The sequence below is a fragment of the Solanum verrucosum genome, unplaced genomic scaffold (genome assembly GCF_900185275.1).
Source record: "Solanum verrucosum unplaced genomic scaffold, falcon-dt-bn FXZP01000055.1, whole genome shotgun sequence".
Taxonomy (NCBI): Eukaryota; Viridiplantae; Streptophyta; class Magnoliopsida; order Solanales; family Solanaceae; genus Solanum; species Solanum verrucosum.
This window is the reverse complement of record NW_026020149.1, coordinates 211,946-217,988: the sequence shown is the minus strand read 5'-3', so window position 1 is coordinate 217,988 and position 6,043 is coordinate 211,946.

Genomic DNA, 6,043 nt, shown 5'->3' with positions numbered 1-6,043 from the left:
GAGTTGAATTCATAGGAAAGGTTCATACGTTGCTGCTTGGTACCCAGATAGGCTAAATTTCTTCTAAATGAGTAATTAGACATCTTTTTACGACATTCTATCTTGTAACTATATTGGAGACTGTATGCATAGGACTTCAGGCACGGAGTTTGGTTGGTTAGAGATTGTTGTTATGTTTTGTTAGGCAGGGATGAGGAAATAAATAGCAGGTGGTGCTCTACTTCGTGATAATCTTGATTTTCCTTGTTATGATGGTTATATGTTCATAATTTATATATGTATAAATGTTTAATGCTTGTAGTATCATTTATGCAATGCAAAATAGAGAGATAGATGAAGTGACATCATGTAGGTTATCTCATGCAATGAACTTGTGATTTTGACTTGTGGTTTTCAAGTGGTCTTGTTTATTGTGCTATGTGATTATGGATGATTGTTTGTGTTTTCTAGTTAACTCAGGTACCACTCCTGGTATATGATATCCCCACGGTTGGCTCATACACCACACCTAGTATATGCTAATGGTTGGCTCGGGTACCACACCTAGCATGTGGATATCCATATATAGTTGGATCGGGTACCCCACCGTACACTAACTAAGGATGACTCGGTAGAACATCGGTATACTAACATTTTTGTTTGATTCCATGAGAGGATAAACTATGTGATTATAGTTTCATGAGTGGACCTGATATATTCTTGCACAATGTAGTTGTTTCATGTTAGATCCATGAGTGGTTTGGTTACTTGAAAAGTGAGTTGATCATAGGTCTGGATTGTATGTGACCATATGGGACATTGATTATATTACGTTAATTCAGGGTAAGGACTGGGAGTTCGGACTACGTGTTACTTGTGATGGTAAAAGTAGGTTAATTAGTTAATTGCATTTAAATTCTTAGGATTATTCTTTAGATTTGTCTTAACTACTGCATTGAGTTTATGGTAAGGATGAGTTAGCCTAAGGCCCCGATTTCATATACTATTCCAAACAGGGGCTAGGGAGTTGGCATGAGTAATTGTAAAGTATAACAAGTTAGTTGATAACGCTCGTGATAGCTTGATATTCGTGAACATTAATGTGGTAGAAGGGTTAAGCTACGATTGTGTGATATTATGATGTTTTAGGTAGGCTAGGAAAGCCTTAGGGTAATGTAATTAGAGTATTTAGTCATGGTATTTATTATGAAGGGTAAGAGTATATGAATAGAGAAGTGAGATGGTGTACTTCCATATGACATATCTTTTTTGATCTTCTATATTATATTATGCGGTGGGTTCAGATCAACCGATGACACTTACAAGCACGTGCGTCTGTACTGATACTATTCTTGTTATGTCACTTGGCATAGTATGGTTGCAAGGTCAGTGACGTCTCATAGGTGAGGACAACGATGATCTCCGAAAACTTCCACATTTCTTTTTCTTATGGTGGAAGTTGTATCGTATTTTCTTGTATAAATTGTACCTCCTTAGTAGCTCTTGTACCTATTTAGACTAGTTCCTTGCGTTGTGTATTTGAGTCTTTCATAAAAGAAGTTATTTAGAGTTTGGTTTCTGAAATTATGTTTAGTGAGCCTTTAGTAGTAAATTATTTTTTATTCTATCTAGGTGTCAGATTAGGTGCTCGCATGGCCCGATGGGTTAGGTCGTGACATCCGCGGATTCAAATTCAAGGGAAAGATTCATTAGTTATTACTTGGCGTCCAGGTAGGCTATGTTTCCTTCAATTGAGCAGTATAGACCTGTCTTACATCATTATATCTTGTAGATATTCAGAAATGCCATGTAAAGGACTTCGGGAATGGGGTTTGGATGGTTAGAAATATTGTTATATGCTATTAGGGAGGAGATGAAGAAATGAGTAAAGGATGGTTCTCTTGTTCTTGATTGCCTTGAGATCTTTATTAGGATGGTTGTACGTTTCTGATTATGTGTGTATGAATGTCTACGACTTGTAGTATCATTATGCAAGGTATGGTAAGAAATACATAGGAAACATATGTAGTTAAACGTGTTAATAATCTCATGCAATGAACTGGTTATGTGACTTATGGTTTCAAGTGTTATTATTCGTGATGTTTGTAATTGTGCATGATTGTATGTGTTTGATGGTTGGCTCGGGTATCATGCTCTGTACAAGATATCTCCACAATTAGCTCAAATATCACCCATGGTATATACTAACGGCTGACTTGGTTACCACTCCTGGTACAGGGATATCCACATATTGTTGGCTCAGGTACCACGTTGGTACACTAAATACAGATGGCTCGGGTACCACGCCGGTATGCTAACCATTTGAGTTTGGGTCCTATCAGAAGACCAAGTATGTGTTTATGGTTCCATGAGTGAACCTAGTTTACTTTTTTATAATGTAGTTATTGCATGTTGAATCTTTGAGTGGTTTGGGTTACTTTGAAAGGTGAGTTTATCTCAGGTCAAACTTGTATGTGATCATATGGGATATGGATCCTATTACAGTGAGTCAGGGTAAGGATTAGGAGTCTAGGCTATGTGTTACTTGTCAAGGTTGAGGTATTTTAAGTGCTTAGTGAAACCTGGATCCTTAGGGGTTATTCTACATAATTATTTTCACTATTGTGTTGAGCTTATGGAAACTCAATTCCTTAGTTGTCTAAATTGTGTTTCTATTTATCCTTATTAAATGATATGGTGTTTAGTTTGGTATATATGAGTTGGTATAAGGTACTAGTTTCATGTGTTGCTTCAAAGGGGCAAAGGAGTCGGCATGAGTGTTTGTAAATGATAGTAGGTTACTTGATAGTTATAGTGGTGACCTCGTATTTGTGGATATTAAGGTGGTAGAAGGGTTAGGCTATGATTTGGCCTTGTGATGACCAAATATGTTTTCGAAGTATGGTGTTGTAACTGAGGGGCAAGGGATTAAGGTGCATTATTAGTCATGATATTTACCTAGAAGGGTAAGGGTATGTGAATAGAGAAGTGACGTGGTGTAACTTTCATATTGCATTACTTTTCTTATTATTGACAATATATTATGTGGTAAGTTCAGATAGACCGATGATGCTTACTAGTATGTGTTGTTTGTACTAATACTACTCTTGATATGCCACTTGGCATAGTCTAGTTGCAGGGTCACTAATGTTTCATAGATGAAGATGATGATAATCTCCGATAGCTTTCATTGTTTCTTCCCTGTAGTGGGAGTTGTGTCTTATTTTCTTGTATAAATTGTACCCGTGAAATATCTTTTGTATCTATTTAGACTAGTTCCTTGGGAAAAAATTATTGGTCTCTTTTAAATATCCCGAAGGCTTTTAAAGTAATTAAAGATGTTTTTATATCCTTATAGGATGTTAGATTTTATTTCATTTATTTTTTGAATGTTTCAACGAGTTTGGGTGGTAAGGGTTCTCCTATCTGAATGTTAGAGTAGGTGCCTACACAACTCTATGGGTTGGGTCGTGACAAAAATGTGGTTATCTAGTGGTTTGAAAAGTATTAACTAACCTTTGGGAAAATTATATAAGAGAATAGCCATTGAAAATATTTATAAAAAAAAAAACAACTTAAAGTAATTTGGAAAGAGTAAACTTTTGTCAAAAATGACTAGGTACAATAAGAAATAACTAAATAATACAAACAAAGAAATTATGCAACCCAAAATAGAAAATCATAAGCTTTGAGTTTCTGCTCAAAAGTAACATAAAACTTGAGATATTTGACCCAATACATAGTTTCTGTACTCATGGACTAAGTTTTTGGCCCATATGTATTTTAGGTTTGGCCCAATTCTTGTATATACAGTTTTACATTCACTTAATACTAATGTATATTTCCATGTATCTTTTGTATATTGAAAATATATCTAGTGTATACAACCCATTTTTGACCTCCGAAACCTGTATATATCTAGTCTAACACAACTCTTAATTAAATTATGGGAATTAAGCACTTCTCTTTATAAACCAAATTGCAGTTAACATAATTAAGCAATAAAATCATAGTCTAAAGTACATCTCATAAAAGAGAAGCAATGATCTTAGATTAGTTAGACTCAAAGTAGGTCAAACATTCAAAAGAGTTCTTCGGTGCACCATTACAAAGAAATTACAATGGAATAAGTGATTGTAAACTCTAAACTTAAAATTCATTATTTTACTGGTATATAAAATATCGATGGCAGCATTAGACAATTAAATAATGATGAAATTTAGATGATTAGAAATAACTCTTAGCTTAGATAGAAAATGTTGTCGCAATGATACTATATTGAACCAAGTTGTCAACATTCACATATTGTTTATCAGTTTATGACTAGATGTAATGACTCAATCTAGTCGTTATGAGTAGGCCAATAGTAAATGAATTTTTTCCAGAAAACTTTTTGGATAGTGACTTAAATTTTTTTTGACCAGGCCACCCTCAAACGGAATCTGTGATAGGTGAGGTCTAGGACCATCTGAGAATAGGTGAGGTGTAATGTTGAGTCTTGGCTACCATATTCCTATAGGGCAGACATTAACGAGTTCATAGGGCTTTACAGAATAGAATTCAGGTGATAGAACTCTCAAAATTGATCTTGGCGTGGAAAGGATATGTCAAGATGTCAAGGGAATGGGTTGATTAGTTAAAAAGTGACCTTCCTCGGATTTATAAGTTTCTAAAGTTTTGCCTCTTCCACTATAGTGGGAGGCATCCTGCTATATTGAGGTACGAGTTGCTGTATTAATGGGCTCATCCCGCTACAGTGGGGCGAAACGAGATTTTATGCAGCAACAACCCCAAGACTCCTATTTTATGTACTTATATTCTTGGAGTAGGGAGGGGTAATTTAGGACAATTTGCACTTGTTTTTCCACAAAATTCATCGATAAAGGTAAGATTCTGACTCCCAAACCTTGTGCATTGATTCTTAACCATAAGAATCTAGGTTATTGCCCTTGGAGGGAGGTTTTGATGTGATTCCATGATGGAGAAAGCCCTAAGTTAGGGGAGATAATCATATTTTGGCCTAGGGATAGGATTTGTTGATAATCCGAGTAAATAATAAGCCATTAGTGATTGATTGTTGCTTCTATTATTTGTTTTAGACCAAGGACAAGTCAAGGCACTTCAAAAGGGGAAATATATGATACTTTAGAGTTTACAAGAGACTTGATTCGAGGTTAGTGATGAATTTATGTTTTTGGTTTATGTATGTATGAATGTCTACTACTGTACAACATCATTGATGTAATGCATGCTAGGGAATACATAATGAGACATATAAAATGACATCATATTGATAATCTTATGAAATGGAGTTGTTATTGTGACTAGACGTTTTCAAATGGTATCGTTTATTGTGCTTGTGATTGTGCATGATTATTTGTGATTATTATTGGTTGGATCATGTGTCACGCTAGTATACTAACTATGGATGGCTCGGGTACAATGCGGGTACACTAACAGTTTGGGTCACATGAGAGGACCAAGTATGTATTTATGGTTTCATGATAGCACTAGGCATTTGCATTTGTGATCATATGGGACATGAATTAAGGTATTATTGTTCCATGACATGTGACTGAGAGGCTATGTGGTTTGATAATTGTTGTTATATGTATTGTTTTGTGTTACTACATTATAGTGAACTAGTAAAATTATCCGCGCATCACGCAAGAATTTAATTTCACGAAATTTATAAAATAATACTTAAAACCAGTCAGTCATTCAAACTAAAACACTATATTATCTTACATACAAGATTACCTAGTGACGAACATTAATAATGTAAAGGAAAATGATAATTATAACATCTTATCATTTATCCTTCAATAAATCATCTTTAAATTGATTTTATAATTTATCCTTTTGCTTCCGGAAAGTGTTACTATTTGATATTTTTGGGGATTCAAATGAACATTCACTTGAGATATTAAATTTTCTAATAAATAAATAATCATTGGTGAAGGGATAAATAAATTTTAAAAGGCTGAAAAAGTGAACAAATATTCTAATTCTAATGAGTAAAAAGTTCAGCCCTACCTTTTGCTTTACATATATCATTTTAAAG